General features: G+C 41.8%; 1 protein-coding gene across 7 annotated transcripts in view; it reads left to right on the top strand.

The window, feature by feature from the left end:
* SETD4 (SET domain containing 4) overlaps positions 1-15,514 on the top strand; it is a 434,330-nt gene that overhangs the window by 407,117 nt on the left and 11,699 nt on the right. For all 7 annotated transcript variants that reach the window (XR_014294474.1, XR_014294475.1, XR_014294476.1 and 4 more), the window contains one exon: positions 1,147-1,270. The gene's annotated coding sequence lies outside the window, so the exon portion shown is untranslated. The remainder of the gene's footprint in view (positions 1-1,146; positions 1,271-15,514) is intronic.

Here is a 15,514-nt window from a genome sequence, read left to right as displayed (position 1 = left end):
GAAAATAGAAATCTACTTGCTGAGGCTCCAAATGTATCATGGATTCATGCTTATTATTTAGTATCTTTATATTAATTTGGCTGAAATGTTAATTTGGATAGTATCATCCTCACCAATCCTCATCTTTCAGTGTTAATATGCTCAGTTCTTTATAAGTTTAAATCATGAATAGAGAGAGAATCATTTCTTAGGGAATCGCAAGTACATACATTTATATGTGTGGCCACCCCTCCACACATGCAGACCCTCGCCTCACCTACAAAACAGACGAGACCACCTTGCTCTAACTCAGCTGCTGATGTAAAATGACACACTAGTGGATGTGTGTGAGCCAACGCAGGGAGTAAGTCAAAGCCACGGGTTCCCACATTCTAAAGTGCCAGGTGACACTGGTCAGAATGTCTAGTCCCGGAACTATATAGCTGAAAGTGTTATTTGAGATCCCCAAGTCCAGTCTTCTTATTTATTAGGAAACTGAGGCACAGAGAAGAATGCCCATGGTAACACAGTCAGTTAGTGGCAGAACTGGGACCAGAACTCAGGGCTCCTGATTCCTAGTCCAGTGCTTTTCTCACTGAGATATTGGAAGAGGGAGAAAGTAACATAGATGAAGCACTGGTTTATCAGTCAGTGTTTCTTCAGGGAATAAAATCTAGTCTAGGTATTTCAAACAGAGGGAATTTAATAAAGCGAATTGGTTACATAAGTGATGTTACAGCTAAGAAACCACCAGAGAACCATTAGTCAATCAGTGATTAGCAATAAGAACATTCCACTGCCACCTCTTGGGCTGGAGAAGGACATGGCAAGGATGTGATATTGAACTGGAGCCCCAGAGTGGGGATATCCTGGCTGGAGCTGGGAACCAAGAGTGGAGAGCTGTCTGATAGGAGGTGCAGGCACTGTTGGAATCTCTGTTACAGGTAGAGTAAGACTCTCCAGTCTTACCATTGTCTCATGTTGGACAAAGCTAATTGGCAAGGAGCATGGGAAATGCAGGCCCCAGCTGTGCAGAGCAGAGTAGGGCAGGGGTTAGGAAAGCATCTAAGAACAAATGACCCCTGCTGCCCCAAATGGGTAACCTTAAAAATGTTCTATGGTCTTGCAACAGATTTATCATTTATTATGTTTTAAAACTAATTTCAGAAATCATTTGTGCACCAAATTCACAATGTCTGTGGTGAGAGGAGACGTCAGCCTGAGAAGCAACCGGTGGCTATAAATGTAGATAATCAAGAGCTGGCCACACCCATTGTCCCTTTGGCCTTACGTAGGTCCATCCTCATTCATTTTTGTCTTGAGATGTTGGACTTCCCAGTTTCTTGTCTGAATCCATAGCCTTGCTCTTTCTGGGAAATAAAAAATTTCCGTTCAGGCCTTCCTGGATGTTGCTTCTATTTGTTTCACAATTTGTAACAACTGAGGGCGGTCCCTCAGGTACAGGATAAATCAGAATTCATCCAGAACCAAAGGGACAGGCTGGTATAAGAGAGGGTATTTTGTTTGTGTGTGTTTCTGTTTTGGGTAGTACAATACATTTAAAATTATTTTTAGCATTAAGTCATGCATAGCTGGAAAGGGTTCATCTGTCCCAGCCCCATGAAGGAGAAGCATGGGGAAACATTAGCCATCTTTGACTGAGAATATTCCGTGTTCTGGGAGCTCTCCTGAATGCTTTGCATCTATTAACTCACTTAAGCCTCACACTCACCATGCTATGTGTTAGAAACAACTCTTTCCCCCAATTTTCAGATGAGGACACTGATGCTGAGAAAGATTTAAGTAACTCGGCCAAGTTGGCAGGTTGATAAGTGGTGGGGTTGTATTTGGAACCCAGGCAGCTTGGCTGTAGAGTCCCCATTTAACCACTAACTTGTGCCTCACTCTGACCTATGTTGGCTGGTGCCTGGGTCCTCCCTAGGGTCCTAGCCATGCAGCACTGTGCTCTGATACCCAGTGCGATGGTGGGATTGGCCAGGGAAGCTGCTGATATTGTGATGAGGTGGTAAGTGCCACATTATTGCAGGGTACTTAGCTGCTAATTGCCATTTAATCACAAGATGAATATAGTTATTTCTTTTCTCCCTCTACCCGAGGGCCAGATAGATGGTAATTACTTCTGAACTAAGTGCTGAAGATGTGGCTTTGCACGGAGCTGGAACTAAATGCCATGACTCTCCTCTGAGCCGCTGCATTCCTGGCTGCCCTTGTTTACCCACGTGGCTAATTAAACACATTGCTTTGATATTAGATGCTCTTTCCAAGCTTCCCGTTTCCCTGAAATGATGATATTTTTCCCCCTGGGAAATGTGATCTCAAAAACCCTAAAATTTGGACTTTATATTTGGGAAATTAAACAACCCCAATTTTTGTAGAGATGGCATTACATTTTGGCCAAGAGTTGAAATAGAAAACTTCGCCTTTGGAAAGTTCTAAATTGAAAACGAGTTAACCTAGATCATTTGTTTCTGCGCAGTCCCCTGTTTGCAGCTGGTGTATGGAGTTGAAGAGCTGCTGGGTTTTGTCTTCTGTTTTCTAAAGTTTGATGGATATAAAAACAATCATATGGAATTTCTCTAAACATGGACATGCAATCTATTGGCTCATGCTTGTCTGAGGATTTTTCCTCCAGGTAACTACTAAATGGGTTGGAATTGATCTGCTTTTTGCAGAGGCGATAAAATGAGCAGGTTAAGTGACTTGTCTAAAAAATTCAATTAATGAACCCAGTCCTGGTTTTCCGGTTCCCGGTCAAATGTCACGGGTGATACCCGAGGTTAGTAAGTCTTCAACCTTATGAAGACCTAATCAGCTTGGTCCAGGCTTGGAATAAATGGAGCCGTGACAAAGGTCTCTAGTGAAGCAGCAGTCAAATTTTAATTGGTTACCAAGGACTCAGTTTATGGTTTTTATGTTGGGACTCCCTGTAGATAGTTATATAAGTGACTTAACAAAAACCCTCCGAATCTCAGTGTCCTTACACAGTAAGGCAGATGTTCTCAAACTTTAGAGTGTCTAAATCTCCTTATTAAAATACAGGGCTTTTAGAAACCCTCTTGCAGAGTTTCTAATTGAGTATGCCTTGGTCAGAGCCGTGAATTTGAATTTTTAACAAATTTGCAACTGATGCTGACACTGCTGGTCTGGAAACCAGTGCACTAAGGGCTTATTCTTTCCTGTCATCACAGTCCAATGTGGGTGTATCTGGCTGGGCAACTCTCCAGGGATACTCTCCTCCAAAAGGTAACTCGGGGCCCTACGCTCCTTCCTTAGAAGCTCTGCCATTCCCTAAGACCATAGACCCCCTCTTCTGCAAGCAGCTAGTGGGTCATGGAAGAGAGAGGACATAAGGGTCGGGGCTGTTCTAAGGGCCAGGCCTGGGAGTGGGATATATTACTTTTGCTTACATCCCATTGGCTAGAATCAGTTATGTGGCCTCTGCCTAGCTGTAAAAGGAAGCTGGGAACAGAGTCTAGCTGGATGCTCAGGAGGAAAAGGAAACTGAATTTGGTGAAAATACAGCCATTTGGGGCCACATCTAAGTTTATGAAAGTCCTCCTCTTGATCTTTCTCCTCCACTTGAGATGCTGTGAAAATATTTATCAACCACTGTTTTTGAAAGTTTAATGATGTCCCTTGACTCACCTGGATATATCACTGAGTACTGGCGAATGGAGTTGATGAAGAATGTTGTCCGTGCTCCTCCCAGGGATGGAGATACCATGATAACAGTTCACTGAGGTGAAGGGTCTGCCTGCCCTTGAAGTGAGACCAGATCTAGAATGGGGGTCCCCATCTGTGCAAAGTGTCAATGTATTGTCTCCCAGCTCCAGATTGACTCTTCTCTGCCCTGATTTGTGATACTGGAGCTGGACCCTGTAAACATTTCTCCTTTGCCCACTGGCCAAATGTTAACTTCATTAGAATGGCAATGCAAGGTGAAGACTCTTTGCTCCTGAGTTCTGGATCTTCAGCGTTACCCTCCTCTGCAGTGGTCCAGTGGCCTATGTAGCTGAGCTCTGGCTGTTGACCTCTGGCCATGCTCTCCCTTCTGGTGGCCACTTTCCAGAAGCTCTTCCCACACACACCCCTACAATGACAGGATGCTTCTCCAGACCACCTCTGGCCTTTGCCTTCCAGAATGTTTCTTGACCACCAGCAGGTTGTAAGTTCTTGTGGTAGCTAAGTCCCCTCTGCTGAGCTCTGAGTCTCAGCCTTGTGGGTGGCAAGAGGGGGCTTCTCTCCTAATTCTTTGTCCTTTTATCTCTCTTCCTCATCCTAAAGGTAATGCTACTTCTTTAGGGTCCATTTTTAAAAATAAAATAGTTAAGCATCTTTTATAGTTAACATTTCTTTGCATTACATCTTCCTTGTTAAAATAACTAGAGTGATTTCTGTCCTTTGAATGGACCCTGACAGCTGTGCCCTCCTCCTGGTGACTTTTTTCATAGAAAGGCAAAGTTGAACGTACATCCACTCACATCAAAAAGCAGGACAGCAAAACTCTACCTACTCAAAGCTCACTTCCATCTAGTCTCTTCTTTATCTTTTGCCCTCATCATGTTGATTTCCTGCCCTGAGAAAGGCTGGCATTCTTATCCAATGGGAATCGGGTGGGTGGGTCTTCAAGTCTCAGACTTCTAGACTCTATAGTCTGCAGCCTCAGCAACCAGGGGCTCCCTTGCATAAGGCCCTGGGTAGGCTTCCCAGGTTAGCCTGGGGCATGAGAAAGAAAGATGAAATGCATGTGTCATCAGTAACCAGAAACAAATGTCGCTGCCTCGGTCTGTGTCCGAGGGTGAAACCATAAAGTAAACTGTGTGTAACCACCAGGTCTCCTCTTGGCTTGGTTCTGCTGCCACAGCAGTAGGGAATCAATACAGCTTAAAAAAGAATCCCAGGCAAAAGTTGGATAAACAACACAAGATCTAATTTTAGGCCACAGAAAAGAAAAGGTCAGCATAGCATAAGGATAATAATAAAATTAATTCCAGTCAGCATTAGTTACTTATTATTTCTTTTTCTGCACAGAGGATGGATCCATGCCAGTGGAAGGTTGAGGCCAACTCTCCTTCCTTTCTTGAGAGCTAACCTTGGCTTCCCAGACAAGCCACAGTGAGGACTTTTTATCTGAGGCAAGTTCAGTCCTGGACAAAGGCAAGCTCATTCCTGTGATTTAGGGACCCTGAGAAAGCTCCTTAATAGGAAAGCTCTACCCTATTGCCACAATGTCTGAAATTTCACTGTAACAGCCTCCTGGATGACCATCTACAGACCGCCTCCCCCCTTTTAAAATTGTGGTGAAATTCACATAACACAAAATTAACCATTTTAAAGTGAAGAATTCAGTGGCATTAATTAGACCCACAGCACTGTATAACCACCACCTCTATCTAGTTCCAAAACAACTTCATCACCCCAAAAGGAAATCCTGTACCCACTAAGCAGTCATTCCTCATTCTCCATCCAGCCCCTGACAGCCACAAATCTGCTTTCTGTGTCTATGGATTAGCCTGTTCTGGGCATTTCATGTAAATGAAATCATACAACATGTCTTTTGTGTCTGGCTTTTTTCACTTAGCATAATATTTCAAGGTTCATCCATGTTATAGCATGTGTCAGTACTTCATTTTTTTAAATGACTGAACCCAAATGTTCATCAGTGGATGGTTGGATAAACAAATTGTGGTGTATACATACCAACTCCCTTTTAAATGATTTTTAAATGATCTTCTCAAGTGGAGGCGATAACACATAGGACCACTGTGTCTTACTTTGAATGAGATTATCTGATAAAATGGCTTTGGACTAAAAGGACCAGGCACTTAAGTTTGAAACCCTCATTAATGCATTCTTCATCATATTTTTTTTGGTTTCTTTGGTTCAAAGAAATGAAGTCCCCTCATTAATATGTTAGAACTTTATCTGATGATGTACTATATTTCTATTTTTTTATCCTCTGGAGAAAGGACCATCACAGTTAAGCTATATACTACTACTAATACATTGTAAATCTCTGAGACAGCATTTATGTGTGTAGAGCCAGTAAAAAGTGTTACTTAAAAATTCAAAGTGTATTAAAGGGAAGATCCTAAAGAGTTACTTGTCAATAAATCTCTCTTTCTCTCCTTGTTTCCCATGAAAGACAAATGAAGTAGTCACTAGCAAAAATAGTTAGTAGCCTAGTGATATCATTTAGTTGTTTGTGTGGCAGTAGGGGAGGGGATTGGTGTTTCCAACTGGACATTGCTTCTCTCTGCCTCTTCTGCTCATGACATACCATGATTCCCCATGGATGGAGGGATACAGTCAAAAAGTCTCAGGCTGATTTTCAAGTCTCCACTGGTCTGGACCCCTTTCACCTCTATGACCCATTTTGTATAAATACCACTAACAAAAACTCCTGTTTGAGCCATTTGGGTCTCCTACCTTCACCCAAAGGGGACACAGGCATTTCTGCTCTGGTATCTGCTCAAGCTCATGTGCATCATCTTTGAGTCCAGAGCCTTCCCAGCACAGGGTGCTGGTGACTCGGCATGTTATCTGATGGGTGATATGAAGCCAAGGGCAGTTTTCAATATGATCTGATGCTTTGCTTTTTTCAGGAGGGTGTCTCTGGGACCAGAGATGCTGGTAGGTAAGAGGCCTTTCAGGGGTCCGGTGAGTGGGGAGGAGGCAGCAATAGGATGAATTCTAAGGGAGAGGAGTCAAGTTAGACAGATATTTCTTAAACAGTGTCAACGTCAGTCAACAGTCCTTGGTTGCTTTTCAGATTTCTCTTTTAGGTGACAGTAGAGATGAGTTCTTTCATGGAAAGTGGGAAAACAGGAAGAGAGACAGTGAGCAAGAAATACAAATATCCAGTCCAGTTTGGGGCAAATCAATTCATGGTGTCTGAAATGTCCAGGTGGACTTGGTCAGTTGGAAGCTGAGAATACCACTCCCAAGAGAAGCCAGAGGAAAGGGATATAAAATAACTATAAAAAGCACCACAAATATTTGCATGCTAATTGTGGCTTCTAAAGTCTTTGAGGGGGTTTGAAAACAGTTTGTTTTTCACATAGTTTCAGCATTATTCTTGCCATCTTATTTTTAAAATACTGTTTGCAGTATCTATGATGAAAATGCTTGCTTAGCAGTCTAACTCATATTAATCACAAATTCCAAATTCATGGCATCAGAATTACAAGAAGTTTCATATTATATAATTAGAAGAAGACTCCAGTCTTTGGTTCATTGACTCTGGAGCCATATTACAGTCTTGTTATATTTGATAATGACATAGCAGACATTCTATCAGAACTTGGATGCTGGAAAGAGATTCCGAAATGCTTTAATCTTGTCACAAATCAGAAGCAGCTGCTTCTTATAAAAAGGAAAGCTCATGTTTGGATGGTCCACAGAAAAACCAATGTGACTTACAGTCTTAAATAGCAGATTCTGGGGTTTTCAGTTGGCAGGTGTTCTCCATCAAGCAACCCCCACCCCCCGCCCTGCCATGTTGATTCCTGTTGGTTTTATTTCTATAGACTTCTCTCAAACTGCAAATTGCATTTGTGAAATGAACTTTATCATAGGCACTTATGCATTTTATGGTGAAGGCTGAGCATTATCTTGAGACTTTTACACACCGGAGAAAACAGATAACATGGGAAATGTATATCGAATACAACTTCCCCCTCTGAGTGGCAGAATAACTAAAGAGAAAAAACTAAAGAGAGGAATGTTATTATCGTCAGTCAGTCAAGGGCTGCAAGCTTTGAGCACTGAGCCTACAAACCTTCCGATGGTTCTGTGATGACATGAAACTGCTGTCGTAGAAACTCTAAAACTAACAAGGGTATTAGCTTCATTGATTTTCTGAAAATGGGAAAGAAAAAAAAAAAGGCGCTCAGCTAAGTCCAGGAAAGAGATTTAATACAACTGTCTTTTAATAATATTAAGTTTCCTAGAATCAATATTTTCTCCCCCTCGTATTATACTATGGGTTGCTACACACCAGTTGCTATGTAGGAGAATGGGAATCAATAGAAGCCTTACCTTCTTTGGAGACTATTTCAAAGGCCTGCATAATGGAGCATAGATTAGGAAGAATGAAATTGAATTTTAAGTACACTGACATTATGCTGTCATCTTCAACCATGGGAATGAAGATTGTTCTGAGGCCTGTGGGACCCATGAGGCTCAGGGCAAGAGATACCACATTAGAGACTGGCTCACAAAACTCCAGTGACTGTGGCTTCCTCCAGGACTGCTTAACAAATGCTAAATCCAGGCCTTTGGGGGCATTCCTAAAAAGTATCTTCAAACACCCCAAGGGTTACTTGATGAGTAGTGTTGAAGGAGTGTTCTTCATAAAGTTCAGCCTTAGTGGCTTCAAAATTATGCTAGATGCAGTCTGTGTTAACTCAAACTCTGATGTTGAACCCCCTTTCTACTTAGCTTTATTTTGTCTTTATTTCAGAAAGTCAAATGGATGTCTCTTAGCTGATAAAAATAACTCGATAGAATCACTGAAAATTATTTACAATGTGGTAAAATGACATTTTAAATATCTATGGAAAACACTCAAAAATAGCACAAAAGTATCAAAACCTCAAATTTTGAGAGAGGGAAGAGTACATGAGTTTTTGAGTGTTGTTTAATAGTGTTTTTAGTCTCTTATTTTAAGAGATTGACTTGAAAAAAAATCTGGAGATTTAATGTGATGTTGAAATTTACCTGTCACTATAAAAGAATGATTTGGATGACCCAGCAATCCCACTCCTAGGTGTTTACCCTAGAGAGATGAAAACTTAGGCTCACGCAACAACTTACACGTGAATGTTTATGCTGCTCTATTAATAATCACTAAGATGTGGAAATAAACCAGATGTCCTTTACCAGGTGAATGGTTAAACCAACTGTGGTACATCAGTACCAGGGAATACTATTTAGTAATGAAAAGAAACAGACAATAACTTTGATGATGATTCTCAAAGATGCTATGCTGAGTGAAAAACAGCCAGTTTCAAGCAACTGAATACTGTATGATTCCATTTAGATGACGTTTTCCATAAAGGTCAGAATAGACCCTGAGAACAGATCCATGCTTGCAGGTGCTGTGAGGTGGGGAGAGGGAGAAAGAATGTGTCCATTAAGGGAATGTTTTAGGTGATGGAACTGGTCAGTACACTGATTGGGGTGGTGGTTAGGCCAGTCTGTACGTATGAAAATTCATAGACCTGTACACCAAAGGGGAAAAATTTGACTTTACTGTATAGTTTAAAAATTAAAAGATTGCTTATACCTTGACTCATTTTTAGATTTGGAAACAGCTGCACTCAGATGATCATTCTGTAAAAACAGGTGTTCCATACCGTAGATGGAAAGGTAACTACTAGCACTCACATGGATGGGTTCTGGAAGAAGCCCTGTAGTTCAGTAGTTTAGTAGGAAGTTACTTGTGTTTTACTCTCCAATGACTTGAGCATAACCTGCAAGTCCCCCAGTAATTATTATGATGAACAAGTTGGTATTCTCAGTCATAAGACAGCAACTTTGAATGCTTTATAATTCGTAGCATTTTTCCATTTTAGTATTGCCAAGTAGGTAGGGCAGGAGTTCTCATCAGAGTTTTGTAGATGCGGGAAACTGAGGCATAGGGAAGTTGGGAAACTGAGGCATGGGTTAGGTAACTGGTCTCAAGTCACCAGCTGGTGAGTAGCTGGGACTGATGCCCAGAGCATTTGAATACGGACTGGTCTAACTCTAAGGTTTATTTTTAATTTTTAAAATGCTAATTAAAAATTTAAAAATTTTGCACCAGTCTAGCTCTAGGTGATGTCTTGCAAGCTGGAAATCACTGAGACCAATTAAGACATCTTTATATGTAGCCAAAGAGCCTCGTATGACAACATGCCTGGGAAACAAACAACACACAACCTGGTCACAGGAGAATAGTATAGGGAATTCCAAATCCTTCCTCATCTTTAAATTTTGGGCTTAGCTAGAGATATTTGCTAAATGTCTTGAACCTACGTTGTCTTACTTTAAAAAAGAGAAAGCAATAAATCGAGGATTTAGCTCTCTGTAACAGAAACGTGGGATGCCAGGGAAACAGATGCAATGCAGGGAGAAAGTGGACCTTACCGTCATTTTAAAGGGACAGATGTGGACAACAAAGGGGTTTCTGCTGGACCATGTGTGCTCACAGCTCATGCAGCAGGCACTCTGGCTTTAGCCCAGAGATGGGCAGCACCAGCCAGGAAACAGCCTGTTGCACTGTGGGTGGAGCAGCAGCTCCCTTTCTCTAGGAGAGGGTCACTGTTTTGAGCACTTAAATTTGAACTGGAGTCCCAGGAGATTGAAAGGTGGACCTTTATTTACATCTTCTTTTCCATCCTTACAATTCCAGAGCTCTGTGCTTCTAATCTCCTACCTGCAATCTGTGTGAGGAAGGTGTTAGAAGTTCTGCAGGAGGCCTGGGAAAAAGCCAGGGTCCTGTTCATGGTGCCGAGGAAGTCTGGTTCCATTCTGAAGAGTGGGTAGCTGACCAGAGAGCAAGTGGAAACAGAGCAAAACAAACAACAGACCAAACTTAATCCAAAAAAAAGGCACTTCCTTTCTTCTTGAGATGAGACATTGTAATCTTCATGGTTCTAAAGTCTAGAAAGGATTGCAGAACTTTTGGCATTCACAACTAAGTGAGCAGATGGGAGTGTGACCCTGCACCCTGGTGTCAGGGGAGATAGAACCCTGACTGGCCTCCTTGTTCTCCAAGCCCTAGGTATACAGGTCAGCATGGCAGCTCATCGTTCTTTTATGATGACAAAGTGTCCTTTGGTGCAATTCATATTTTGCAGGGGCAGATAAGAAGACTGACTCTCTTCCGATGAGCGTGATGCATGTTTTAAGTCATTTTCCATGCCAACTTCTTGTTGTGATGTGTTGGCGTGTTGGTCAACAAGGAAACAAACTTAGCTGGAGCAGATCAGGGGCCACCGGTGGGTGAGAGAGGTGTCAGATGAGAGGTGGACAACGCTCGGGTCTGGGAACAAATAAAAAGCCAGCTGATGTCCCCTGATCCTTTACTTAGATCCTCCCATCTATGTTGGAATCTCCCATTACTCTATCAGGACACCAGGAAATTTGAAGAGGTGAAGTGAGTCTCCTTTTGGGATCTTTCTTATTTTCATCTCTGTCCCCCCTCATCTCACTCCATCCCTTTATCTTACCTTCCCCACCCCATTTGTCCATTTGTTTCTCCTCCTTTGGGTCTTTCTCTGAAAATCTGCTTTTTAAATTTATCGCTTTCTTCCACTGTAGGTGGTGATTTGCATTCTGAACCCATGGTGTGCAGTAAGCCTCCTCCGAAAAAGAGTCCTCAAAAAGCTCATAGCGTAAAATGTTTCTATCTGGGAAAGAAATTTCAGAATTGTTGATAAGGTTCATGTTTATCAGCATTTTTTCAGGCTAGCGGTCCTGATGGAACTTTTCCAGCCTCTCTTCCAAGTTTCACCTCACTCCAAGTTGCTGCCACTATAGATGAGATATTTGTAATTGGATTCAGGCAGCCTGATCCGTGGAGTTATTACTATCTGTTAGTCTACAGATTCCAAAATGATGACCTTATAAACATCGAAGAAAGATTAATTATTACAGCACTACATGAAACTTTAACTCAACAACTGTGTATTTGTTTGCTGACTCAGAGCTGAGCCTGACAGCACGAGCTCAGGCCTTTCTCTTACAGAACTCCTGGGGTAGCCTCAGCTGGGCATTCTGACCACAGCCCCTTAGCTGTCCTTGCTAACAAAGCTTTCCTCCAAATAAAGGGCTTCCTGATTTCAGCCACTTCCCTCTCAGACTGCAAGTGCCACTCTGCTCACTGGTTCCAGCAGATGACCAGCTGTAGTGAGGGGAGAGTTGTGCACAATGGTCCACCTTCTACTCAGTTTAACATCTTTTAACTCCTTCTCCAGAAAGCATCCTTCTCTCTCTGTCTTCCAAATGGTGAACGTATCAGCTTTCCCTATCCATGGGGAAAATATTACACCAAGATTCGAGTTTCTCTATGCATTGAAATTTGGGAAAATATGAAAATTGATTACAATACAGTATTGTTTCACTGTACACAGTTTATTTATAGTTAGCTTTCAGTGCCCCAGTGGTTCTGGGGTGGGACTTTAGCTGAAATGAATTAGAGTGGGGAATTATGCAAGGACAATCTTGTTATTTTAATAGAGCGTACATGGACAGTCAGATAATCTCAGATAACCTCTCCTATTTCTACACGTTATTGCTGTCTCCTCTATCTGTTTTAGTCATTCCATCTCTGACCACTTTTTGGTACGCTGTCTCTTTTCTTTCTTTCTTTTCTTTTTTTTTTTTTTTTTTTGTGGTATGCGGTTCTCTCACTGTTGTGGCCTCTGGCCTCTCCCGTTGCGGAGCACAGGCTCCAGACGCGCAGGCTCAGCGGCCATGGCTCACAGGCCCAGCTGCTCCACGGCATGTGGGATCTTCCCGGACCGGGGCACGAACCTGTGTCCCCTGCATCGGCAGGCGGACTCTCAACCAGTGTGCCACCAGGGAAGCCCCTACACTGTCTCTTTTCTATGCTTTGTATTATTTTTATTGCTCTTCAGTTTCTCTATCAGTCGTTTTTAACATCATGCATCCATACTGTACAGTCATCTTACTAGGGTCTTAAATTCTGAGTGTTAGGAGAGAGTTAGTTCCCTGCTTTTTTTTTTTTTTTCACATCTTTATTGGAGTATAATTGCTTTACAATGGTGTGTTAGTTTCTGCTTTATAACAAAGTGAATCAGCTGTACATACACATATATCCCCATATCTCCTCCTTCTTGTGTCTCCCTCCCACCCTCCTTATCCCACCCCTCCAGGTGGTCACAAAGCACCAAGCTGATCTCCCTGTGCCATGTGGCTGCTTCCCACTAGTTCCCTGATTTTTAATGTTACTTTTCTGCTAATATATTTGAATGCCACTTTTTTATTGTGTTAAAATACACATAATTTAAAATTTACCATTTTAACCACTGTCAAGTGTACAATTCAGTGGCATTAGGTACATCCATGATGTTTTGCAACCATCATTACTGTCTCGTTCCAGAACTTTTCATCCCCCCGAATGGAAACCTCGAACCCATTAAGCAGTTACTCCCACTGCCTCTTCCCCAGAACCCCTGGAAAACCCTAATCTGTTCTCTGTCTTTATGGATTTGTCTGTTCTGAACATTTTATATCAATGGACTCATACAATACGGTCTTTTTCTAATTTTTTTTTATTTAAGTATAGTTGATTTACAATGTTGTGCTAAATTCTGCCATACAGCAAGGTCACTCAGTTATACACATATATACATTCTTTTTCCCATTCTTTTCCATTACAGTTTATCCCAGGATATTGAATATAGTTCCCTGTGCTACACAGTAGGGACTTGTTGTTTATCCATTCTGTATATAACGTTGATAGTTTGCATCTACCAACCCCAAACTCCCACTCTATCCCTCCCTCCACACCCCTCCCCCTTGGCAACTACAAGTCTGTTCTCTATGTCTGTGAGTCTGTTTCTTTTTCATAGGTAAGTTCATTTGTGACATATTTTAGAGTCCACATATAAATGATATCATATGCTATTTGTCTTTCTCTTTCTGACTTACTTTACTTAGTATGATCATCTCTAGTTTACAATATGGCTTTTGCATCTGGTTTCTTTGACTTAGCATAGTGTTTCCAATGTTCATCCATGTTGCATGCTGCAGCAGACATTAGTACTTCCTTTTTTCAAAATGATATTCTTAAATTAACTTTTTTTTTCTTTAATGAGTATAATTATTTTGCTTCAGTGTTCAGAGGATGGAAGACTCCTACATGAGGACATTTTCTCATCTTTCACATAACCAAGTACAGAACTGGGCAGTATTTGATTTTACTTGATATTTGAGCTATCATCATCGGTTCGTGCATGGCCCTCTCCCATTTTACTTATTCATTTATTAATGATACGTTACAGGCATCAAGCCTCTGCACAATCCAAGAACTAGAATACTGCCAGTAATGTTCATTGACATCTGTCCTCCCCCCTCCTCCTAAGAAGTCAACACTAACTGGCATTGGGATTTTATAATGCTGCTCTTTCCTTGTTTCATTACTACAGTTTCATTACTACGATGTTTGACACGGCCTCCATACCCGCGGGTTCCACATCTGCAGATGCAACACACCGCGGATGGAAAATATTCTTAAATGAACTTTTGAGTTGAAGCACATTCTATTGCTGACTCAGGACTCATAAGCCCTGTGTTCTCTACAAATCTCTATCTTTCTAGTCGATTTCTTTCCAAAGCATAGCTTGGAAGTTATCCTTGGGATCTTTCATTTTGTTAATGAGGTGATGGTGATGATAATGACGATGATGGTGATGATAACACACACCTTCTTTTGAGCCTCTACCATGTAACCATAACAGTGCTGGGAACTTTACACACAGTGTCAAACTAATCCACAGAGAAGTCATGTTAATGAGAATTTCATATTCATTTGGCAAAAGGGGAAGCTGAGGAGTGGATGAGTTAAGTCCTCATCTGCGATTGAGAAGCAGAGTTGGATTTGTGCCCAGAACCTTCTGTTTCACAGCCCACCTCCTCCCAGGCTCTTGACTTTTCTTGCTTTTTTCAAGCGGCTCCAGGTCATAGAATAAAATAAGAGGAACCTAGTTTTCCATCTGGTCTGAAGCCCTTGGGAAGTGGGCTGAGTCAGGTTCTCCAGTGGATCACAATGACGTTGGAACCATCACTAACTTTGATAACTTGATGCTTTATGAGGACACTGTACACAGTCCAGCTGTCTGGTTTCTTCCTTGCACTAGATTCTCCCATGAGCATTCTTGCCTCTCCATGGTCTGCGCATTCTTTCTCCTCCCCTTACAGTCCAATCTGTCTTCCTTGCAAAGACAAGCTGAATCCAGTTCCCTCTGTAAAGCTGTCTCCTTCTACTTTAACCAATTCTCATCTCCTTTCTCATGACTCTGATAATGTCCTTATCATACACGATCAGATGACTAATGTGGTTTTGTGTGCCCATCTTGCCTCCCCAGGGAGACGAAATGCTACTTCAGATCTTAGCCTTCGCTAACAAGTCTTCAGTAGATCCCCCACCCCCCCAATCCAGCTTTTAGTTCAACTTTAGACATAGAATGATACTTTGACATACTTATTGGAAATAACTGGTCAAATAGTAGAATTCAAGCCCATACTCTCTCCTCTGTACCAAAGGAGACCAAAGACAGGAATTTAAATACACAAAGATACAAACATAATGTGGGTTTAGAGAGGAACTATACTACAATGAATCTTAGAGAAAGTAGTTTTTGGGACTCAGGAGACGATTGTTTGATGGTTAGTGTTGAGGCTGATCTGCGATGTTTGACACGGCCACTTAGCAGGCAGTTGGAGGCAGATACCTGGGGCAGGTACATGCTATTGTGGCTTTATTGGGAACCTCCATTTTCTT

The sequence above is a fragment of the Mesoplodon mirus genome (assembly GCF_964341445.2).
Source record: "Mesoplodon mirus genome assembly, chromosome: 6".
Lineage (NCBI taxonomy): Eukaryota > Metazoa > Chordata > Mammalia > Artiodactyla > Ziphiidae > Mesoplodon > Mesoplodon mirus.
Note: the sequence above shows the minus strand (reverse complement) of the source record. Positions and strands in the feature narration are given on the sequence as shown.